General features: G+C 34.9%; 1 protein-coding gene across 12 annotated transcripts in view; it reads right to left on the minus strand.

Moving 5' to 3' along the window:
- Window positions 1-26,822, minus strand: part of APBB2 (amyloid beta precursor protein binding family B member 2) — a 423,157-nt gene that overhangs the window by 274,441 nt on the left and 121,894 nt on the right. The window contains exon 3 of one of the 12 annotated variants that reach the window (XM_074273722.1): window positions 11,851-11,946. The exons of 10 other annotated variants lie outside the window; for them this stretch is intronic. The gene's annotated coding sequence lies outside the window, so the exon portion shown is untranslated. Of the gene's footprint in view, window positions 1-11,850; window positions 11,947-26,822 lie in introns of those variants that run through there. One more of the 12 variants, XM_074273725.1, reaches the window with a different exon arrangement.

Here is a 26,822-nt window from a genome sequence, read left to right on the forward strand (position 1 = left end):
GCAAGTACAGAGAATATATTTAGAAGCACTCCACAGTGACAACTATAAGCAAAATTTCAAGTCCAGTATCCTTCTGTTCTGTGTCCCTTTCATATCTCCTGTTTTCATTTCCCCCAAAAGCTAATACCCCTATACTACCTTCTGGGTATCCCAAAATCACACTCAGCCCAACCTAGCTTCTTCTTAAACAAACTTCCTAGCCCTTCAGTCCTTCTAATTTAAAAACTTATTCCTTAATTCCACAATTTTACTTAAAGTTGAAATAATAGCTAAAAGAATGCACATGAAGTTGTTGAAGGCCAACAGCCTCCTTCCCAAATGACATTTACTTTTTCAAAAAGGAGAAGTGAGTATATCCATTCAAATATCTAATCAGTAAGATGGAAGGAAGCAATTTTCTATAGGAGAAAACTTTACTATATCAGTAGAACACAAACCAAACTGAAAAGATTTCAAGGATAGCCCAGGTCCCAGACGGTGTCTGCTTTTCAAGGGACGAGACTCATTAAATACCAAGGAACTCATTACCAGCAGGCTGGCCACATAATGAAGAATTCTTAGTCCACGATCACCCGTGATACAAAGGAAAATTCAAGGCTGAGCAGGCAGGGGATGCAGAAGGGGGTGTCAATCAATGGGACCACTGATGGACTCGGAGATCCTGGTCAGGAATAACTTTCCTGCACTTAGGCTTCCCCATCAGTAAAATGACTGCAATAAGGCTGATATCACTAAAGGTAGTGAAGAGAAGCAAATGGAATACTGCAGGTGCCAAATAAATGTGAATTTATTTGTGAAATGAGAAGAGCTTAGATTTAGTCCAAGGCTCTCATTTTTAGAGACAAAAACTGAGGAGGAACAAACATGCCCAAAAGCACAAAGGCACTAAGTGACAAAGCCAAGATTCAAAACCAGCTCAAATCTTCTTTATGCTATTTAATATATCTGTAATCAAATAGCTATCACTGTTATTATTCTGAAACATGCACACCAGGCAAAAGAAATGGCAAGGCCATAGCCTTCCACTTCTAAAAGGTTGTCATTTATCATGGGTCGCCATAGTATTTGATAATATGGTAGCAAATAAGATAAAGTCTCCTCCAACTCTTCTAGCTAAGATCCTAAAACTCCTGGAAGATGTCTTTTTTTTTTGTAACTCATTATTATTTTTTTCAAAAAACAAACAAAACAGCCTACCTCATGTTTACAAAGGCATGAAACTTTAATAGCCATTTCCTTCACAATGTAAGATCTTTGAGGGTATGATTTTTTATTGTTGTTATTGTTTTTGGTTAGTTTTTAAATATTAATGATCCCATTAACACTACCTGGCACATGGTAAAAAAAAAACTTAATAAATGTTTATTGACTGATTGAAGAAAGTATCTAGATTGTCAAGAAAAAAATTTAAAAAAAACATCATGTAGTTGCCAATTCAAGGATATCACAAAAAGGAGGGGAGAGAGAATATTTTTACTTGAAAAAAACAAAACAAAACAAAACAAAAAAAAAACAAAGAGATCTTTGATTAAATCAGCAGTTTCTACTTTTACTTAGCAAAACTTTAAAAAGAGAAAGATTTGGCAAGGCAAACTGTTCTTAGATTCTGAAAAAAACATCCTGTCATTTTAAATATCTTTCAGTTAAGGAACAAATTTCTTGAGACTAACCCTGCCCAAACACAGAGCAACATTTAAGCATATAGTTTTAAATTGTACATGTTTATTTATTCAGAATACTGAAGGAGAATGTCAACAACTACAAAATAAAATCTTTATATTCCTTTGTCTAAACTCCAATATATGAAATGAAGCTTTTATTTATTCTGAAATCCTTTTCTGAATTCAAATACAAACAATTCTTGAGACAATGTTAGGAAGACTGAAGACATCTGAACATGCCTTTTAAAAAGTCTCTTTGTGCTGCAAAACACAGGCTTTAAGCTCCATATCAATTCCCTTTTTATCCTCCAATCCCAGTTATAATGCTTTCAATGGCACAAATTTTAAAAGCAGGTAGTTCAGGAGGACACTAGCTACATTATCAACATAGATCTGACAAAAACTTAGGAACTTGAAACAACATACAAATGTTGACATTTATGCTCTGTCTGCTATAAAACATAAAAACATAAAACATATAAAAGTCAAAATATTCTATTTCAGAGTCTTTCTTGAAATGAACAATAGTATGTATCTAAAATCATGAGTAAGTATTCTTTATAATGAGGATAAACTAGAAACCTCTCAGTAAGATCAGAGGTAAAGCAAGGATGTTCATTATCACCAGTATTATTCAGTATCATACTAAAAATGCTAGTTATAGCAACAAGACAAAAAATATGAAAGGAATAAAAATAGGTGATGAGGAAACAAAAGTATCACTTTTTGCAGATATTATAATAGTATACTTCAAAAACTCTAGAGAATCAACTAAAAAACTGAAACACCTAACAACTTTAAGAAACTTGAACAATATAATATAAACTCAAATAAATCACTACTACCAACAAAAGCCATCAGGAAAAGATAGAAAAAGAAATTTCATGCACACACACACACACACACACACACACACACACATATATTTACATGTAAATGAGAAAAATTTATAAAAATAAGAGCTATTCCCCCAATTGACAAATGGCCAAAGAATACAAACTGATTTTAGAATTAGAGATCAAATCTATCAATAGTTACATTAAAAATGTTCTAAATCACTATTTATTACAGAAATGCAAATTAAAACAACTCTGAAGCACCATCTCATACCAACTAGATTGGCTAATGTGACAGAAGAGGAAAAGAACAAATACTAGAGATGATTTGGAAAAATAGGGACATTAATGCACTGCTGGGCAAAAACTGGCATTCTAACATCTTTTCTTCCCATATGCTATTTGTAATGGGAAGGAATAAGACCCATAGTCAAGAAAATCCAGTCCAGGTCTCACTTTCAAGTGAAACACTCAACACCCTGATAAAAGCGGCATGGAAAAATGAAGAGTATACTAATCATTGGAGTCAAGAAAACATAGTTTTGAAATCTTGGTTGTATGTCACTAACTTCTCTGGCCTCAGTTTCCTCACAAGATTATTGGAAGGATCAAATGAGAATGTATACAAGGTCTTTTACAAATTTAGAGTATTATGTAAATGTGAGTTAGTAGTTATATAAAATTAAATTAAAATCCAAAGTTACATACAGAATGTTGGCAGTAGGGAATTCCACTATCTGGGATTATATTGACCAATAAAGGGTAAAATATTCATGATTCTTCACATAGTCCTCACATGTTTGGGGAAAAGTGTATAGTAGAAAAGGGGGAGCTGAAGAAAACTTAGAGAATAAGGAAACAAAGCAAGGAGATTCCAATGCAGAAGCACCCATGTATCCAGATAATAAATTATCACACAAAGATGGCACCCTAACTTACATCAAAAGGCCTAACTTTTTACACAAACTTAAATATCTATTTATTAGATTTTTCCCCCATTGGATGTTTTGCAAACTCTTCAAACTCAAAATTTATAAATTAATTCATCCCTTCAAAACTGGCATTTATTCATTTTCTTACTTCTATTATTAATATGATACTACCATTATTCTAATTCAGACTTGAAATATAAAAGTCTAATTAGACTTATACTTCTCCCTAAATCCTCATAGTTAATATTCTCTACAAACGATGAAAAATTTACCTATTTTTCAACCATCTCTTCATTATGTAATTATACAGATATTTATTGAGTACCTACTATGGACAAAGTTATTCATGAGACAGAAGGATGAAAACAGTTCTTTTGTTCAAAAAGCTTACGAACATAGAACTGAAGAAAAAGGGAAGTTGGAAGCAATCTCAGTGAGCATCTAGTTCAACCTGTATACCCTCCCGTTCCCAAGAATCCTGGCACAATATATCCAATATGATATTCTCCATCTTCTACCTCAATGAGGGTGAATGCAACACACCCAATGCAAACTATTCCATTTCTGAAGATTTCTAAAGTTCAGGAAGCTTTTTCTAGACAAAATTAAAATTTCCTTTATCCAATTTCTATCCCAATATTTCACATTTTCCTTCTGGGACTAAACAGAGCAAATCAAATCCCTTTCCAATATGACAAACATTTGACAGAGCTCTCCTTAAACTCTTCTCCAGGTTTTCCAGTTCCTTCAAAAGTACACATCTAGCATGGGTTGCGGTCCATTCAACATTTTATTTGACCTTCTCTCCTTATCAACCTCCAACTTATCAATGTCCCTCCTAAACTATGGCACCCAAAACTGAAAACCAAATTCCAACCTAGAAGAAAAGATAAGCACATAGATAATGATAATATAAGGCAGAGTATGATTAGTGCTACAGGACTACAGGATTAAGCAGCTGGATGATAAACTCACTCCCTTTCTTCTGAACTCCTATAACATTTAATCTTCATGCTTAGAGATAAGTTTTAGATGATGTGTATTACATGAACAACCAAAAAATGGGAGTTAATATCTTATTCAGATATTAATTAAGAATATCCAATTTGGGTATTAGTTGGGAATTAATTGGGAAAATTAATCCCCAGTTAATTGGGAAAAGGATCAGTGCCACAGAAATGTCTGTTCTTGACCCAGCTCTATTCAAAATTTTTATCAGTAATTGTTTTTTTTACATCAGCTAGATGAGAAGGCTAACTAATGTGTCAGATAAATAGTTCATGAACCCAAACTTTCTCAATAGGCTTGTATAATGGACCAAATCAAGGATCAGGATGGGGGTAGATTTGTAACACTTCACTGATAGAAGAAAAACCCAAATTTACCAATACAAGATTTACCACCTTCTCTACCAGTTCAAATAAAATTAATTTGAAGAGGGCTAATATATAAATTCTTATATCTACATTTAAAATACACCTGCAGGGAAAGCTAGGTGGCACTGTGCATAGAGCACCAGTCTTGAAGTCAGGAGGACCTGAGTTCAATCTGCCCTCAGACATTAACATTTCCTGGCTGTGTGCCCCTGGGCAAGTCAACCCCAAATGCCTCAGGAAAAAAAATCTGCACAATTATGAGATGGAGAAATTGTGGCTAGATAGGACTTTATTTGGGGGAAAAAGATTTTATAATTCTTTGTAATGATATAATTCATATGTAATGAAGAGTGATGCAGCAATCAAAAAGGCAATGTGATAACAGGCAAAACCAAAAGAAAGTAATAACGCAACTGGGCTCTTGTATTTAATGTAAACATTTCTCAAGTGCTGTGCCCAGTTCTGGGCACAAAATTTCCTACCTATTAATGAACATCAATCAGAATGATAATTAGACTCAAAACCAGGACACACAAATACTCAATGGATGTGACTTGGGAGAAAATATCCTGGTAGAATTCAGTAGCACTATGATATTATGTAAAGAGTAATAAACTTGAGGGTGAGTCCTAGATTTGTACCTCCTATTACTTATTAGTTCTATAGTCTTAGCCAAGTCATTTAAATCACTCTAAATCTCAGATTATTTATTTGTTAAATGGGGAAATCAATACAAAGAGTACTTACATCACAGATAATTTGAGGATTAAGTAAAATTATATATTTTAAGAACTATGCAAATTTCAAAATGCAATACCAAACATAATTTATTATCTATTTTTGCTGTTGTTTGTCAGTCATTTCAGTTATGTTCAACTCTTTGCAAAAAAAAAAAAATACCAAAAGGGGTTACAAAGACCAGAGTGGTTTGCCATTTCCTTCTCTATCTCATTTTACAAATGGGGAAACTGAGGCAAACAATTAAGTAATTTGGGAAGGGCCCTGTTTGAATTCACAAGGATAAATCTTAATTCCAACCCAGCTACCTAGCTACCCCTATCTACACTCAATAATTAAAAAGTTGAAATCTTTCACAAAAAATAATAACAATAATAATTATAATCACACACATACTAGGAGCCCAACTCAGAAACCCTCTCTCTCAGGTTCTTTAAGTGGAATACCAAAAGAATTGTTGGCAGAGGAAAAATGGCAAGGATATAATGGGAGTCTCAGTCCAAGTGGGTCAGAAGAACTGTGCCAGTATTCTGACAGTGACAAATTTCTTCTCCTACTTTGAAAAGTAACCAGAGATCTAATTGGCTAAGAACTGGTCCAAACTGAGAAATGAAAAGCAGACCTTACTATGCACTTGGCAATGATGTAAGGAAAAATAATCCTTTTGAGGATTTACCAAACTAAAACATATTAGAGAAAGTTAATTAGGAAAAGGTAATTAAGGAATGTATATTTTCAAAGGAAACATTCATTAAGAGTGTAATTCTTTCCATAGAATTGTAAACCAATTGTAAATTTTGACACCTTGTCTCTTTGGACCTTCATTTCCTCATTTGTAAAATGAGGCAGTCAAATTGAAACACTTATGGAAGGTCCCCTTTGGCCCAAAACCTTGAGACCCTATATCATTAGATTACATTTGGACGAATTTTTGGTAAAAGGAGGCCCTGGGAAATAAATATTCAGGTCATATTCATCTTTTCTGCGACAGTTCTACAATGGAAGGTATCTTGCATTTGATAAACATATCCATATCACAGAACTGAAAGGGATGGCGATGAATAATTCAAGATTCTGGTAGCTACCAGAAAAGTGACCCTTGAGATCCCTAGGCCACATTTCATTTTAAAGTTATATAAATGTAAACTTGTTCTTCCATCTTCATCACATCTGCCAAAAATATAGAGACTTTTGAGCTCTGATGTTTAAATAGTAATTGCGATTCTATTTGCATAATTATTCCATTATAAATATCAAGTGATTTTCAGTTTAATGAAATATGAGAGAAGAGTTGTAACTACTCCAAAGTAACACCAAAATTACCTAGGACTTTTTGAACAATAGAGCAAAATATAATATTGGTACAGATGTAGGATCACTATTTTTTAATGAATATCAATATGGCCTTCGCTGCTTTTGCTGAAATTCTATTATTCCACAGTTTACTGATAGAATTTGTACATACTTGCAAAAAATATAACAGTTCTTGCTGAAAAATGTTCTCACCATGATTCTCTTTAGTATATTAATAACTTTTGGGGGCCTTTGCTGAACACTGACCTTGGGACTGGGAGAGAAGCAAATATCACATAAACAACTCTGATAGACTCAGCTCTTCTCAGCAATACAGCGATCCAAGACAATTCCAATAGACTTGGGAAAGAAAATGTCATTTGTATCCAGAGAGAAAACTATAGAGACTGATTGTGGATCAAAGCATATTTTTACATTTTTTGTTGTTGTTTCCTTTTTTTTTTTCCTGGTGGTTTTTCCTTTTGTTCTAATTTTTTCTTTTACAACATGACTAATATGGAAATATGTTTAAAATGATTGTATATGTGGAATCTAAATCAGAGAAGTCTTGGGGAGCGGGAGGGAGAAAAAAATTGGAACTCAAAACCTTAGAAAAATGAATGGTGAAACTATTTTTACATGTACGTAGAAAAGTGAAATACCATTGAAGTTCTTTAAAAAAGAAAAGGAATCACATCTCTCTGTTCTCATCTAGATTAAAAAAAAGCGCAAACCCACTCTTAAGAAAAACATAAGTATCCAGTTATTACAAAGTTATATTGAGAACTTGTTTCTTTATACCACAATCATTTCTAAATGTCATCTCATAGAACTACCTTGAAACAAAGAAAAGCAGCTACTAATCCCTAACATTTGTAAGCACTTTTAAGTTATGCAAAGCACCTTCTAGGGGTACATTATGTCATTCTATCTCTTCAACAACTCAGAGAGATAAGTGCTATTATTGTCACCATTTTACAGATGGCCAACTGAGGCTGAACCAGGAAAAGTGAGTTGCCTGTGGCTACCGAACTAATATCTGTGCCAGGATTCAAATTCAGGTCTTTCTGACTTCAAATACAGTGCTTCATCCACTAAGCCAAGTTTCCTAGTTAAGTAAAACTGATGGGAGAAAATGATCACATCTGACAGGACATGGAACGTTTTTCTTCCACAGCCACTCACCTCTCTACCAAGAATAAGGAACTTTATGAATCTAATGGAATGATGAAGGAGACAATTTCAGAGAAATCTGGAAAGACTTCCATGAACTTATACAGAGTGAAATGAACAGAACAGGACAATTTATGCAATGACATTTTGTATAACAATTTATAGAACATTTATGTGTGTGCATGTGACATTTGTCTCTATAAAGACAAACAACCTTCTAAATACTCTGATTAATGAAATAAATGATCAATCACTATTCCAAGGACTCATGATGAAACATGCTTTCTACTTCCTGAAGAGGTGATGGATTCAGGGTGCAGAATAATGCATATTTCTTTTTAGACATGGTCAATGCAGGAATTTGCTTTGCTTGGATAATATATCTAATTGTTACCAGTTTTTTCCCTTCTTTTTCAATGGGAAAAGGAATATAATAAGGAAAAAAATATTTTTTGTTAATTGAAAGAAATAAATTTTTTAAAAAGAAATATATATATATGCTTATTATGACTTTTTAAAAACATTTTCTGATAGTAGGATCATATGGATAATTGTGACAGAAACAATAGGAATAAATCACACTGACAAATCTTCCGATTCTAGAAATTCTTCAGGAAAGGACATCTTTCTTCTTTTCTATAAAACTTTCCTTGGCTAGAGAGGGAAGTCATATGTTTTCTCTCATCCCTGTTCTTAACCCCTTCGATATAATACAAGTAGTATATTTTACTACATACGTTTATCTGGCCTGTGATGGACTATAAATTCTCTGAGGCAGAAACTGTCTCATTTATATATGGCAGTCTAGGCCACAAGTAATCCTAGGTGGTTTGGAGGTGTTCAATCTAAGCTGCCTGAACCGAATAAAGAAAATAAAGGACATTAAATCACTCTGCATTACTTATTTAAAGACTTCTGCAAATTGTCATGAGGTGTGACCATAAAGTCATGGAATGATTTTTTTTTTTTAAAAACAAACATACTAAAATTTATAGCTCCAAATGATTGTCCTTGCTTTCCAAGTGGTGTCGACACCTTAAGAGACTAAAGGGCATTTGTTCCAAGAATGTTATCCCTGCTCAAACACTTGGCAGCCCTCTTGGTATGGCCTTCAGAGGCCGTGGAACATTCTTTTGAACTTCCCAAACTGTGGCAAATTTTTGTCCTTTGAGCGTATGTTGCGAAATTGCTTTGGAAACTGCCTCTATTGAGTTAATTCTGGGGAAGATGGAGAATCAAGGTGGGAAGTGCCAAGGTGGGAAAGCTAAAGTCACTGTAAGGAAGGCCTGTGCAATTCCTAAACTGGCTCTTAAGTTAAAATCATACGAATAATAGTAATAATAACAATAATAATAGCCAGCATTTGTACAAGGCTCTAAGGTTTACAAAGCACTTTATAAATACTATCTCATTTGATCTTCACAAAATCCCTGAGAAGTAAATTCCTTTATCTGCTTTTTTATAGATGAAGAAACTGAGGCAAAATCCAGCATTACTCAGCTAGTAATTATCTAAGGCAAAATCTAACACAAGTCTCCTTGATTCCAGAGTTTATCAAAACCCACAGCACTATCTGCCTAAAAACACAGACACACACACACACACTTATTCCCCCTCAAAGTAACATGTCCAAGTTTCTTCATCTGTAAAATCAAAATCATAATATTGTATGAGCTACATCTTGTCATAAGTTATTAAAGATAAAGATAAAGTTATCATTAATATCATCATATATCAATATAATGGAAGACCGACTCCATAGATTCTGCAATAATCTACAATAAATACGGGGCCCTCAGGATCACCAAACTGCCTTTATTTGCATTCCATGCCCAAAATTAATCCAGATATCTTAATCCTCCAATAGCAAACACCAGAAAAAGATACCAGGGAAAGGCTCATAGGTTTAGAGCCGGAGGAGATCACAAATCCAACCCTATTTTACAAATGAGAAAACTGAGTGGCCAGCCAGGTTCACAACACAAAATATCTGCGGCAGACCCAGAAGTCTATCCATCATACTATGGCCAGAAAAAAAAAAAAAACATCCGCCTGAGTATGTGAACCTTATCAGTATTCCAGTGGGTTAAGAGTCAGGCGGGTAGAAAGGCTGATCATTTCAGGAAGTGCATGCCTCAGGGCCAGATCTGGCCCAAGTTAAAATTAAATCACAGGAGGGAAGCACAAGAGCATCCCTTTGCCTCCATCTTCCAAGCAGATCTCTCCAAATACCACAAAGATGACTCCAAATAAGGCGTTCTGAGCAATCACTTTATGACATTCACCTCCCAAGATGATTACTGCCTTGAAGGACAGCACTCAAATGGCAAAGTTTTCATTTTTTAAAATAAAATCAATCTTGGTATTCACCTTCACTGTAGATCCCCTTTACAAGTACATTTCAGACAGAGCGGGATACATCGTGATTTCTGTTCTCCAGCAATATATCCAATATATCAAATGAGAACATATGTGTAAAGTGATCTGCAAAACTTAAATGCCCTGTAGAAGGCATATCAAAAGTCTTGGTGTAATTTTAAACCATTAAGGTTTATTACAAGTTATTAAAGCAGTGAAACTTTTGGGACACCTTGAATAAATGTGAATTCTTAGTAGTTAGCTATTATTATGTACCAAAAAGGAGGTTTTATTATGTCTTCTTACTTATTTTGGATAGATGGGAACAATTCCTAGGAAAAAAGACCCTATGAAGCATAGTATTTGGATGTCTTAGCCAGGTATTAATTAAATCAGTATCAATTTCTAAGCTTTACAACCACAAAATGCGCTACTTATTTAACTAGATAAACCCACCTCCCCTTTAGGGATAATAGGGTCATAGAATTAATTTGAAGAGACCTAAGAGACCATCTTCTCCAGCTTCCCCCTTCCCCCTCTCCCCTTTTTAATCTCTGGCAAAATATATTATAGTTTTATAATAAGCAAATAATGTAAAAAAAAAAATAACACAAACCAATAATGTATACATTAATGGATGAAAAACTGAAATTTTAAATATGAAACTGAGATCAACAAAAACTAAATAGCAGCACCTATTTATAAATGTATTTTATATATACCATATATATATATATATATATATATATATATATATATATATATAGAGTGTGTGTAAACATCAATGGGTGAAAAAATGAAATTTTAAATAGCTAATGATAACTAAATAGAAGCAAATATTTATGTGTGTGTCACACACATACATTTACTCTGAAACACTGATTTCAACCTTATCAAAATATAATTCACTTATATTAATATAATATAATTTAAAACCTGATTTAGATTCAAGGTTTTTTAAAAATTACAATTGAATTTTTATATAAAAAGCAACAAATTCTAAACTCTCAAGAACAAATAAAATATTTAAACACTGACAACATTGTCAAAGTTCCTCTAGCCTACAAAAGAGTAAGCATCTATTTAAGTAAGAGGTCCAGAATTCTATTTATTTTATTTAAATTTTTATTTTCAGTTCCAAATTCTCTCTAGCCCTTCACTGTCTCCCCTATTTTACTAAGAAGAAAACAAATATGATAAATATGAAGTCAAACAAAACACATCAGCATATTAGCTATGATTAAAAAGAAAATGCTTCAATTGAATTCAGAGTCCATTAGTTCTCTCTCCGGTGGTGGATAGCATTTTTCATCATGAATCAGTCCTTTGGCATTTTCATGGACGATTTATATTCAACAAAGTAGCTAAGTGTTCACAGTTGATTATCATATTATTTCTGTTATTGTGTACAATAGTCTCTGGTTCTGCTCACTTCAATTTGCATCAGCTCATATAAGTCTTCCCAGATTTTTCTGAAACTTACCATTTCTTATAGCATGATAAAATCCCATCAAAATCACATACCACAATTGTCCAGCCATTCCCCAGTTGATGCGCATCCCCACACCAATTCTTTAGGCTATTAAAAAAAAAAGACTGCTGTAAATATTCTTGTATACATAGGTGCTTTTCCTTTTTTCTTTGATTTTTTTGATTAGACCTAGTAGTGGTATTTCTAAATCAAAGGGATATCCACAGCCTTTTGGGCTTAGTTACAGAATTGATATTTGAATCACAACTCCACCAACAGTATATTTGTATATCTATTTTTTCCACATCCTCTTCAGTACTTGTCATTTTCCTTTTCTGTCATGTTAGCCAATTCGATGGATATGAATTGGTACCTATCAATCCTCTTATTTTCCTGAATAAGGGAACTAAGACCTGGATGGGGTTAAGTGGCTCGCCCTACATTCCACAACTAGTCCATGAGATTGGTAAGAAATGAATCTTGGTCTTCTAACTCCAACTATCCTTCTCTTTCCAATTAAATTATGCTGTCTTATTTGAATTCCAGGAGCTCAGAACCATCCTTGAGTGCTTGCACTACAAGAAATAAAATATTTCTAAACCACAGGCCATTAATTACCTTTCATTTTATAGTCCTCAAGGACAAGGTTATTCCCTGTAGATTGCCCAGCATAGTGCTATAAATGTATGAGTATTTTATAAAAACATTTATATGGGTGATGACCCAATCTACCTAAATTATACCACTTTCATTTTTATTTCTATTCAATACAAATCACAAACATATAAGTACATAAATGAAAAACAACATAAAAGCAAAAGAAAATCTCTTTGGCTATATTATAATTTAATAAGATATTCCAAGTTAGATTTATAAAAGACGGATTTAAGTGAATTATATTAATATGTAATAAAGTAAAAAATAATTTTAACTCATATAAAATAACTTTCAACTTAAAAACAGACCAATAAAAATATAAATAAGGTTCTATTTTTCATCAGATCTCCACATTTATTGAAACCTAGGAGAAAAACTAGCTAGTTTTTCAAATAGGTATCTATTTAATATATATGATATATCTATAAACATGTCTATGGATATAAAGATATTTTATATATATCAAAAAGATATACATCTAGATATGTCTAGATATATCTAAATCTGTATATATCTAGGTATCTATATGGATATATCATATATATTGGGTATATATCTATATGTACCTAAGTATTTATACATAAGAGATAAAAAGATATATAATCAAGATATATATATATATCTACACATATCTAGATCTATATACATCTATTTATGTATATATATATATATATACATATATATATATATACACACACACACACATATATATGAGGTAACTAGATATATCATAGACATTAAATATATGTACACAGATATACATATTTAGATATATATATATATAAATCAATACATACCTATCATATATATATATATATGAGAAATATATATTTATATTAAGTAGAAGTATTTCTATACATATTTAGGTACAGCTGTACATATCTACCTCTCTGTATATTTATCTTGATCTGTACATACCTAGATAGATAAATCATATATATTAAATATAGGTATCTCTCAATATTTATAGATATATTTATAAGAGTCATATCTAAATCTATATACATACATCTCAATATATAGATATAGATACAGAGATAATTAGATATATAGATTTACATTAAATAGATATATCTAGACACATAAAAATATCTATGATATAAATATATATAGGAATGTATTATGTATGTATGTATCTGTCTGCCTGTGTAAGTACACTTGGTTTTAGTCACCTTGAAGAAATTTGGACCAAAAAGTAAACTTTAATATAGTCTTTTGTTGTTGCTCTTAACTACTCTCCCTCCTTTTCTCCTTCTCTCTCCCTCCCTCCTTCTCTCTCTTCTATTTCAAAATAACTTAGAAAAAATATTTCTGCAAGAAAGACTCAAACATCAGGCTGACCCCCCCCCCCCAGTTCAGATTTCTTCTGAATTTATATGCCTTAGAGACTAAAGCCAAAAGATCAAATATTGAATAAACTGATCTATCCCCTCAGGTACTTAAGCAAAAAGGCTCAATCTATAGGGAATAAATTCTCTTCTGGGAATAAACTTCATGCCAGTGAGAAGAACAAACCTTCCAAGAACAACCAGACGGTGGAGAACAATTTACTAAAGGGCATTTCTGTATCTTCAAAAAATTAAAGTGAGTTTTGCCAAGTAAGAGTAATTTCCTCAATAGGTGATTCAGCCTTTTAATTTTTTCAGGGGAATGGGGAGGAGAAATCAGTTAACTAATCTCTTTTGTTGTGTGTATTGGGGTGTTCAAAAAAGATACAACTAAAATGGAACATATTTCACCAATGTCGAATGATATGATCCTTTCATCTCAAGTCAACAAACAATTATGCAACAACTATACACCAGGCAGGATTCACCAACCCTGAGGATCCAGATAAAGAGGTAAATACAAGGACCGAGATTGAGCAAGTAGGTGATGGGGGGGGGGGGGGTTGTTACTGGAAGATTCATCTATTTGAGTATATCAGTCTCAGACACTCACTAGATCTACAACCCTGGTCAAGTTATTTAACTCTGTTACCTCATCAGTAAAATGAGCTGTAAAAGGAAATGGCAAACCACTGCAGTATCTGAGCCATGAAAACCCCAAATGGGGTCACAAAGAGTTGTATATAACTGAAACAAATGAACAACTCTAAAAAACAACAGGGGCCAGATTGTGGAGTGTTTTAAGGTCAGGGTGAGAATTTTGTATTTTACCTTATAAGTAACAGGAAATCACTGTGAGAATTTTGTTTTACTCTATAAATAATAGATTATCACTGTGAAAATTTTGTGTTTTACCCTCTAAGTACCAGGAAATCACTGTGAGAATTTTGTTACCCTATAAGTAATAGGGTATTTTATAGTGCCTGCTTCTCAGGAATGTGAGGAGATAATATTTGTTAAGTGCTATCTAAATGCTAGTTGCTGTAATTATTATAACTGTAAAGGTGGGGGAGAGAAAATATTTCTTTTTTTCAATTGAACATTCCTGAAAAGCTGTACATGTTAAAGAAAAACTCTTTTAGAGCTTTTCGAAAACACTCTTTTAGAACATTTCTGATTTTCCTGTAAAGCTACGCAATTTTATTTTAAACATTTGGACAAGTATCTATATTTTCAGATAAAATACATCATTTTTTTATGCTGAATGTATCCTATTAAACTACCTTAAGGAAAACACATGTTTTCAATTTGGGAATGGGGAGGGTCTTGGGCACCAGCCATACACTGCTGGTCCCTCTTTGTGATCAAGGACACATTGTGAGTTTAACCAGCAGATTATTAATCAGTTAGGAAAGTGAAGAAAGATACACGTATGCACAAACCCCTCCCAAGCTTCCTGCAGAATATGCCTTCGTTCATGATCACAGAATAGCACAGAGAATATCTGGTGACCACAAGAGAGAGAAATCTTTGAAGGTAAATAACATTTGAGAACATAAGCACCCCCCCTCCCAAAAAAAAAGGCAAATTTTTTTTCTTTCCATTAAACTAAGGCTATCCTCTTAAAGTATATGCCCTTTTTAATGATAACTTATTTCATATTAAAATGTGAAAGTCAGATCAGTTAAGACAAAGAGTCTCTCTCAAATTCTTACTGCGGAGCTTTTTTACTGGGAAAGCAATTGCTGCCAATGTAGTGACAAGTTTTATAGAAAGCCCACAAATTCCATCGTCTGCCACAGACCACATGGTAGAAAATGTACTCTCTCTCAGGCTGATTCAGCTAGAAAAAAATAACTTCTGCTCCAGTTTTTAATGAATGCAGCAAATCTTTCAATGATCTAAATAGCCACCTTGGTCTAACTGCCTCCTTGAAAGAAGATTTTCCCCGACTACAAATCATAACAGCAGCCATTTCCAAGGTGGGCTGTCTCATTGCAACAGAAATATGTCCCATTCCATCAGTCTGTTGAGTTTTTCAGAACTATCAGATTGGAAGCCACCATATTTGCTAAACATTGCAAGCCAGCTATAAACAAAGTTTATTTGAAGTGAATGTCACCACTACTCAAAATCCCCTCCTTACCCTTCCCTCTGTCACTATTCCCTTATACTTTATTGCTCTTCAAATGCTCCACTCAGCACTTTCTCAACTCAGATTTCTCTTCCATCCTCAGCTAAGATGCTCCAGGACACCTTAACCCTTCAGAGAATACTGACTTCTCAAGCCTTTGGCTCATTCCAAGGCCATGCTTTCCTCTAAACCACCACATACTTCACAATGAACACAATTGTGTCACTTCTTATTTTTTCTTTCTGGGGCTTTCAGACACACCCCATCATAGCAGGCTTGGAATGAGAATTATCTTGATTGCAGACACTATTGGAATTTAGGGTCCTTTTCCCCAGGAGCCATAAAACTTTCTCCAAAGTAACCAAGTCACCAAAACCTTTAAGTTCTGAATTTGAGACAGAAGCTTCTCAAACTCCTCAACTTCACTCCTTGCCTTTTATAAAACACTAATGTCCAACTGCTATTGTTGATTGTCCTTTGTTCTCCAAGAGGACCATGACATCAGGAAGATGATACCATGGGATGCGAGTGAATTGGACTGAAGTGAGGAAGGGCTGTGTAAAGTCACCAGCATCTCTTTCTCCTCCAAGACCATCTGGGTCCAGCGGCCAGATCAGGGGGACTGGAGATGGCCCTGAATGCAGTGGGAGACACTGGGCTTTTTAAGCTGTGGCTGTTAACCCTTCTCACATCAGTAGAAAATCTGAAGAAGCTCTCTTCTTGGATTGAAGTGCTTTGAAAGTTCACTACCACACATTCCTGGATGCTTTTTTCTGAGCAACATAAAATTGGTAGACAGGACACAGAACTTACATTACTAAAAATGTGAAATCAGTGACTGAAATGATGAAGAATTCAAGGAAGCCAAAGAACCCTAAACTAAACGAGTCCACAGGCCCAGGTTGGACAGGGACTTGTAGGGTAAATAAGGAAGAGATTCCTAGATTGCTACAGAGGCCTCTTCTGAGTTCTGTGATTTGGAGTCACCTGGGCTGTGTACAGAAGGGGCTCAGCAGAAGGACAGTGCTTTGAGTGACTGAGAAGTCTTCCTGCATTGGAGAAGTGAACCCTATGGCAGTTCTCTGGAATAGGTACAGTTCATCAGAGCAAAGAACTGTCTTGACTCTATGTTGGCTACAGCATAAGTTCTTTAAGTCTTCATGGTTTTCTGTCAGTTTATTTTTTTAAAGCAAAAAACAAACCGAAAAAAATTCTCAACAAGACTCTTGTTCTCTATATAATGCTTTGTTAACCTGAAGGTATAAGCAGGAGTTGGGGGCACTTTTGTAGCCTAATACTGATTTTCTCAGGAAAAAACCTTACACTGACTTGTATAGCTATCATTACAAATCTTTCAAGATTATAGGATCACGTGGGAGCTGGAAGGAACCTTGGAGACTGCTGAATCAAACCCACCCCCTGTGATTGATTGTGAAACTTTAAAATGTTACAAGATCAGCCCATGGTCACACATTTAATGCTTCATGTAGGATTGGAATTTATATCTTTCTGACTCCAAGTCCTCCTGAGTCCAAGTCCTCCAAGTGAAAAGTCCTCTCCACCATACCATGCCTCTCGTGATTTAATCTGAGTTCCCCCTTCACCAGTCTTCACACAAGTCCAGATGAATGCTTATCAGATATATATTAAAGGGGTTTTTTGTTCAAGTAGAGCCTGGTCTAGAAGATCTCTGAGGTCCTTCCCATTCTAAAGGTCTATGATCTTGTTCAAATGTAGTCACATCTCATAATCCCTAACCAAAAAAGATCTCATGCATTTGATGGAAAAGAGAAAAATATTCAAAGGGAACTGGGGAAAACTTGCTAGAATAACCACCAAGGCCAACCACTGCTTCAAATTACTTTGATTTATATTACATTAGGGGAAAAAATTTAGCCATAATCCATTTTCTCCTGCTAATGGAGTACATGAAATCATCAAGAGAATGTAAAAAGAAAAAATGATATAAGATAAAATCTCTTCCAAATTTAACATTTTGGCTACTAATATCTTCACTATCCTCAAAATTCAGGACTTTTTCAAAGTCATTTTACATTGCTCTCTTCACTTGACCTTTAATTCATCATCAAATCTTGTTTTTACATTGGAAACATGTATAACCATTTTGACCTCTGGTTTTGTCTCTGTTTACTTTCAGATTAAAGTAATCCTGAAACCTTTCATTACATGTCATACTTCTATTTGATCCTCCATTTTGGAATAAAGGAAGTCAAGGAATTAATCTCATAGGAATGTGGGTGGGATGGTAAAGTTCACTATGCTTTCCTAAAGAAACCTTCCCAAATGGCTGGATCAGCCAGGACTTATAGACAGGGCAAAGAATCAAGGTCTAGAGCAGTTAGATTGGATAAATCCCTCCCTTGGGAGAGAACCAAAAAGGGTAGGCAATAAAAAGGGTCAAAAGCCAATAACCCGGGAACACTGTCTCTAAAAGGTTAATAATAAAACAGAGCCAGGCAGGTACCTTTACAAGCACTTCCAATTATCTTATCCTTATTTTTTTTCTAAAGTCTTTCCCTTTGTTAATAAGCCTTACTAAATGGATTCCTGTGGTCTGGAGTGTGGAGCAGCAGGGAAAAGAAGAGAAATGGGTAAAAGATACTTGAATCAGATATTTGGTTGTGGCTGTGGGTGGCAGCAGATGGGGGAAAGGTAATTAATGATCAGGTTTGTCAGATTTCTGAGCCCAAGAAGTCCAGCAGGCTGGAGCACCATGAAGATCACTTCAAGCTGGGAGTTAACAATCAATGAGGTTTGGAAAGTGAAAAGTAAAAGCCTGGGGCCAATGGCAAAGCCCCCTAAACCAGTTCCAAGAGGTGATGGAATTTCTGGGAAACCAACCAACATCAGCAAGGACGAAGGCTTAGATCTTTCACGGCTCTGGCCTTCCAGTGACAATACCCACATCCAGGTCCCTGGTAATTTATGTGCCTGTCTTACTGTGCTTACTTTTTCTCACATCCAGGGCTTAGTCTCTTCTCTTCCATCAATCTGGAAAACTAAAGCTAAATTAAATTTTATAACACAACACTTCTATCATGTGGCTCCTTTGCTCCAAATGCTGTGACTCATCCATTTTAGTAGAAAAAACCTAAAATCTTAGATTTGGGCATTTACAGCCTGGTTCTACTCATCACATGCAAGGGGCACTTCTTGAGGGAAATCCTACTTTAATTAGAATATCTCCTCATTCTTCCATAAACCACTTATACACATTCCCACCTCCCTACCTTGTTCATGCCTTTCTCCCTGCCTAGCATACCCTCTTTTTATGGATATATATCCTATCTATCCTACAAGGTCCTGTTTTGAAAAAAAAAAAATTAAATCAGAATAGAAGGTAGAAAGAGTATTGGGATAAAATCCCAATTCTGCAACTTGTTAGCAGTATTACCTTTGGCAGGTCACACATCTACTCAAGATTTAAGTTTCTTCACCCATAAAACGATCCCTAGGGACTCTTCCAAATTGGAATCTGACTGTGCTATTCTAGTTCATTCTGACTTCCTCCTTCTCAGAAAATGTATATCACTCATCTTGACATTTATAATCTTTTTGTAGCATCCAGAGAATCAAGCAGAGGGATGATCCCCATCCAATAAATGTGTTTTCAGTTGAATTACAGAAAGCCATATTTCACAGAAGAATAAAAAATGATAGAGCTATGTGAACTATTAAATTTAACTGCTTATCATGCATCCGAGATGGCTAATTGGCACAATGCATAGATTGCCGGATTTGGAATCATAAAGATCTGAGTTTCAATCTCACCTGAGACGTTTATTAACTGTGTGATGCTGGGCAAGCAACTTAAATCCTTTCTGCTCAGTGCTCTTATCTATAAACTGGCATATAGTAATTACTTAATAATCGTTGACTTGAAAGGAAAGGATCATCTTATTCAAAATTGGTGAACTATGTCCCATTTCAGTTTTATTTTTTTTTAAGCCCCAGATACACATAACAAAAGATAGCAGCACCTTCCTCCCAAACTCAAATGAAATGCTTAGTGAACCTTGAAGCACTCTACAAATGCTAGCTATTATTATTAATCAGTTTGTTTAGAATTATTATTTTATCAGGCACACATATAGCAAAGCACAGTTTATATTACATACAAGATTAAGCAATACTCTCAGATTTAACAAAAATATTTCAGGGGGTGGATATAGCTACACTCAATTAATTATATATTGAGCTTGGAAACTGACAAATCAGATTCTACTCAATATTACAGACTGTCCACTCCATCCCCAAACCTTGAAATCTTTGAGTTATAAAATTTGATGTTACTGATGTTTTGGAGCACCAGGAATTAGGATCATTCCCATGAGGAAGAGAAGGTAAAACAGGGTGAGAAGTGCAGTAGATGAATGGACAAACTTTTTTTTTTTAATCTCACATGGCTAACATCTGTCCAAACAAAAAGCCATTGAACAAGTCTGAATAGCTAGCACACTGCTAACCCCTGAAGAGCTATTAACAGCAATTTTAGCAAAGTTAGTTAAAACTACAGATGTTTTCTAAAGAAAGTAAGCTGTAGATTTTGAGCTATCTTGCTTAGAAAAAAAGAAAAAAAAGATGAATTCTTTTTTCCCATTTTCAGAACAAATAATAGATACATTTCATAACTGAAATCCCTTTGGTTTTTATTCTAACTAGTCTCTCCAAATCCCGTAACTTTCTCCTCCCCCCCAAAATCACAGACAATTTCAAAAACTAAATTTCAAAATATTTAACAGTATATAGAGACAAAACTGAAACAATATTTTCCAATTAAGTCCGGCAAGAGATGAAGACTTTAAAGGATGGTGTTCTTGAAGATGTTAGGAAAGTTTCTTTCCATCTCCTTTGGAGATTTTGCTCCCATGAATTTTGATTAGAAGAAAAGCAAAAGTGACATACAGAATTTTAAAGTTATTGAAAAGTTAAATCAACTTTTCTCTTAGTATCTACTGCTATTATTTCAAGTCTAAGCAGGTCTTTCTTAGCAAACAACTTTCCTGATTAGTGATCAGCTTCTGGGGATTTTATGGGCACTTTCAGTTATGTGGTTTGCTAAGCAAACACTGTCAAAAAGCTAAGCAGAAAGATCCACACCCTCCCACTGCAGCCAGTAGAAGTTTTCTTCTTTCAGATGCTTGAGTATAGACGGAGTTTTGTTTTTTAGCCATTAATCAATATAATAGTTTAATACATTACTTAATCAGGTGTTCAACTGATAGATTAATGCTTCCATTTTAAAAGGTATTTCCATTTTTAAAAGGTATCAGAATTTTAAAAATGCTACATCTGACTATTCATCCCATGCAAATAAGGGACAATTTCTTCTTCAATGCTAACATAAGTTTACAATTGTCCTAAGGACATTTGAAAAAGTATTACTGAATTACCTTCACAGCTTCTCAGCCACTTTTTCTATCTTTCAGGGATCTTCGATTTTGTCAAGATAGTAATTCTTTCTACTAACACAGACCACACAGTTCTCATCTGAGCCAGTTAGGTAACTAGTGTTTTATTAAGTACCTACTTTGGGTCATGAATTGTGCTACATGGTCTTCTCTAAGTGTCAGGGGCTGAAAAATGCATCATCCTGTGGCCGACTACAAGACTGAAGAACTTATCTGGACTTAGGTAGATTGGTTCCTTGACAACATATATGCTTGTGAGCTAATTCAAAACCTGCCCAGTTTGAGCTGAGCCAGCTTTTAAGAACCAAAGTCACCTTTATACTACCATGAAAATACAACTTTGTGGAAGGCATATCGATCACATAAAGGATAAACATAAGTTAGATTCCCTAAACAAGTACATAGTAAACTATAGGAAAGTAGTTTAGGCACAGAGATTAGACTGATGTTTAGACTAAGTTCTCATAAACTCCTGACTTACATGTGTTCTACAAAGAAAGCTTTTTTTTTTTTTTTTTTTTTTTTTTTTGGCTATTGTTTTCCTTTTTCATCAAGATTGACAATGTAATTTTGCTCATGAATAAAGTAAAGCATTGATCCTTATTTAAACAGATGCTGAAAACTAGTTGAAAACTGGACAAGTTCTAAACAGCCGCCCAGTTGTGAATATATATCATATCAGGGATATTATAAATCTAACTGTTCTATTACAAACATGAAAAAGACAAAAATGGACACAGCTTGTTAATATGTTAATTGTAATAGACTTGGCTGTATGTCACCAGATGCTAGTCTGAGACTGTTTAAATGAAACCAGACAATTTAATAGGCACCAAGGTATGAATAAGAAGGTTAGGAATTAAAACATGTAATATTTCAAATAGGCTTGCCGGGAGTCTTTTTAACAAATATTAAATATAACTTCGGCGGAAGAAAGGAAATACCAAAGATTCTCGCTGGTTTTTTTTTCCTCATGGAATTACTATAAGCTACTGAGTTGCTCTATTTTATCCTAACTGAATTTAGCTTGCAAATAGGAGTCACAAATTTCACTGTAACCTTTCCTTAATAGCTGTACCTTCTGAATACCAATATCTTCAGACATAATGATTCTATTTAAGCACAAATTTTTAAGACATTTTTATTTCAATTCTCAAAGGAAAAAAAAAAAAACTAGGCTATATCCTTTTGGTATATAACACCCTATTCCTCACATAACCTTTATTTTAAGTTGGTCACTAAGATTGAAAAGTAGTAGTACTAAAAAGAAAAAAGAAGAAGAAAAAGAACAATTACAGCATACCACAATGGTCTATAGCTGAGGAAGACACAGACGCCAGTTTGACAGAGACAGAGATAGAGAGAAAAAGGAATGGAGACAAAAGACCAGGGAGAGGTGAGAGAAAAGAGACAGAGAGACAGTGCACAGAGACAGAGACAAAAGACCAGAGAGAGGTGAGAGAAAAGAGACAGAGAGACAGTGCACAGAGACAGAGAGACACACAGAGACAGAGAGACACACAGAGACAGAGAGACACACAGAGTACAGAGACAGAGACAAAAACCAGGGAGAGGTGAGAGAAAAGAGACAGAGAGACAGTGCACAGAGACAGAGAGACACACAGAGTACAGAGACAGAGACAAAAGACCAGAGAGAGGTGAGAGAAAAGTAACAGAAACATAGAGCAGAGAGACATAGAAAAACAGAGAGCGAGAATGAGATCATATCCAGCTAACGCTACATACACATTTCTATTTCCTAAAACTATGAGAACATTATAGGGACAACAGAATACCCAGATAACAAATGTATCAGTTTTCACACTGCCACATTTAAAACCTAGGAAAAACTGGCAACAAACCTGCCTTTTGGCAAACTAAGTTCAAATAAGATTAAAAAGAAGGGGCAGAAAGTGTAACAATGTCACAAACAAAAAGGACAAAAAGGAAGCTATTAGAGAAAGGTAGAAAACATTGCAAATTGTAAAAGTTTGATTTTTAATCCCACATTAAAGACAAATAGGAGCCAGTGTAGCCGGGTGTAGGGGAGACAGCACACCTCTAACCTCCATGGCAGCGGAAGTTTTGTTTTTGAGGTTTTATCAGCTGTCCTAGTAGATGACAGAGCTCCAAAGGCAGGTCTGCATTCTGTACATGCTATCGTGAAAAATTCCCAAAGTAAGAAAAAATGATTGGCAAGAGATCAGAAAAAAGTAGTTGAAAGTAGCCTCTCTCCACTCATTTGCTCCCAGTGCTTGTCGTTTCATCTTGCTACAATCTGCCTCCCTTTCAAATTAAATACTTTCGTGAGAACTCTGATGCTCCAAACAGATGCTGAAGTCTGCCGGAGACGGCATATGATGGAAAAATTGCTTAGACTCAGGGATTACCTGAGCTTCATCTCTTGGGAACACTAGCTCTGTGTGATATGGGCAAATGATTTCACCTGTCTAAGCCTTGGTTCTCTCATCTGGAAAAAAGGGCCAATATCATCCCTGAAATATTGTGTGGATCAAAGACCAACATTTATATAAAAGCATCCCAGACTTTACAGTGTGATCCAAATGGCAGGGTGTGGGGTTTTGTACAAGTAGGAAAAAAGACATACTGGTAAGAGTTTAGCATTAAACAAAATAATGATCAGCTTTTAGTATGTTCTGGATGTACTATAATTCTAACAGGGATCGTGGGATCATATATAGCTCTAGAGATGGAAGGGACGCTCAAGACCATCAAGTCTAACTCTCTTCATTTAATTCACCAGGAAATCTAGTATTCACAATACCAATCAAATCTATTTTGGATACATGGAGAATTACAGAGATTAAAGACAACTATTCCCCTCAGTTTGCGTTCTGGAGCAACAGATCTAGTCATCTGGAAAACGTGATTTGATTGTCTCAAATCTGCTCCACAATGTATTCTTTGAGAAGCACCGAAGATGGGCACTATTACAATGTGATTTGGCAGAGATACACAACAGACCAGCCATCATCATCAGAGATTAGTGCCAAACCAAGACACAAGAGTAGCCAGCCAGTGACATCACGTTTAAGTGGAGGTCCATCCCCAGAGTAGTCAGAGAGTGCTTCTTAAGACACAGAAAGTTTTCAGTCATGTTGGGGAAGTCCAAGACAAGTCCAAGTCCTTGCCCCAAGGTCACCCCTGCTTTCCAATTCTCTTCCCATGGCATTCCTCAGCTTGGTCTTTTCCCTTTAATCCCATAATCACCACACCTTAATTTAATTCTCCAAAACCTTACTATTCAAATTATTACAAAAGATCCAAAATTGATCTCTTAGTCTTGGGTCTCTCCCAACTCTAATCTGTATAACAACACAGAACTGCTAAAACACCCTTCCTCCAACACCATTAAGACCTTCATTGGCTCCCTATTGCTAATCCTTCTTAGTCTTATCCAACTTGGTCTTCCATAGGCTGTCATGAAAAACCTTTACTCCATTTACTTCATTTCCTTTATCATCATTTATTTCCCTTCCTAAATCCATGGTTTCAATCAAAGCAATTTGCATTGAATTTCCAGAAATTTTTGTTCTTGTTTTTTTGTCTTTGGTCAGCAAATTTCTCTACTTCTAATATCCTCCCTACTACTCACCCCAAACTTTGAACCCTAATAGATCACAATCCCTTAGTACAGTGAAAAGACTGCTAGATTTGGGGTCCAATTACCTGGGTCTGAATCTCACCCTAATCATTTGCTACTTAGGTGACATTGGGAAGTAATTTAACCTCTTAAAACTTGGTTTACAAGTTTGTAAACTGGAAGGAATAGGCTAAATGACCTTTAACTTTCCTTCTAGCTCGAAATTTATGGCCTTTTGATCTCTGTGAAACCCTATAACAGATAATTCTTAAGGGAGTAAGGAGGAGAGGATCTGAAGAAAAGCAATTAACCTCCCCACATCTATTTTCCTCATATACCTTTATTCAACTTGACCCCAAGAAGAACAAACACTTGTTCCCTATCTTTTGGAAGATTCTTGTTGCACATATGACAAAACACATACACAGGCTGGCACATACATACACTTTCTCTTTTGAATTGTTTTCTTCCTCTGAATTTTTCATTACAAATTTTAAAGCAAAGCATGGGATTCCAAAGTCTGATGGTTATATCCTCTGATCTCAGTAACATTATTACGAGATCTGTATCTCAAAGAGACTTAAAAAAAAAAAAAAAAAGGACCACGTATGTACAGAAAATATTTGTAGCAGCTCTTTTGGTGGTGACAAGGAATTGAAAAATGAGGGGATGCTCATCAATTGGGGAATGGCTGAACAAATTTTAATATATGACTGTGATGGAATACTACTTGGTTATAAGAAATGATGAGCAGGATGTCTTCTTAAAAACCTAGGAAGGCTTATCTGAACTGATGTAAAGTGAATTAAGAAAAACCAGGAGAACATTATGCCCAGTGATGGCAATATCATATGATAATCAACTGGGAATGATTTAGCTATACAGTGATCCAATACAATTCTGAAGGACTTAAGGTGGAAAGGACTAATGGAGTTTGAATGCAGATCAAATCATACTATTTCATTTTATTTTATTTGGGGTTTAGGGGTAATTTTTTAAGCCTTTATCTTCTTTCAGTCATTTTTCAGTCATGTTCAACTCTTTCTGAACCTTAGTGTTCTCTTGGTAAAAATTTGTCATTTCCTTCTCCAGGTCGTTTTAGAGGTGAAAAAGGCGAGACAAAAAGAGCCATCCAACTAGTGTCTGAAGCCAGGTTTGAAGAACATGAATCTATCTGCATTCTATCTACTAAGATGCTTTCAAAGACACAATTTCTAAAAACATAAATTTTAGAATTACCATAAGACTTAGCAGGTAACTAAGAAGGAACCTCGAAAAGTTTATATGAAATGCACCTTCCCGCCCCTTAGCAGAGACATGGGGCCCTCCAGGACAGATTGTTGTGTATAGATCAGTAACACTGACTTTATCACTGCTTTTGCTTTGCCATTTTTCTTTGTTACAAGAGAAAGTTCAATTTTGTTTTTGTATATGTATGTGGAGATATATATATATATATATATATATATATATATATATATATATATATATGTAAAGAGAAAGAGAGAGATAATATCCTCAAACAACTTGAAAAACAAAAGGCATCAATTACTGATGATGACAATTAAGATGTCATCCAAACTAATCACTTTTTAAAAGTTTCTGCTGTTATCGCCTCTATCTACTACATGTATGAATCACCATAACCATTTATTCTAGACAAATCAGAATCTATTTAAAATCCTTACAAAAGGACATTCAGAATTTGTCATACAGGGTGGAGGCAAGTGCACTTTGCTTCCACCCATCCATGGAATATTCTTTTTCACATTCTTTCTTTTGGTTTCTTCCACTTGGTTCTTCTCAGTGGTTCAGTGGTCCAAAGCAAT

The sequence above is a fragment of the Sminthopsis crassicaudata genome, chromosome 6 (assembly GCF_048593235.1).
Source record: "Sminthopsis crassicaudata isolate SCR6 chromosome 6, ASM4859323v1, whole genome shotgun sequence".
NCBI lineage: Eukaryota > Metazoa > Chordata > Mammalia > Dasyuromorphia > Dasyuridae > Sminthopsis > Sminthopsis crassicaudata.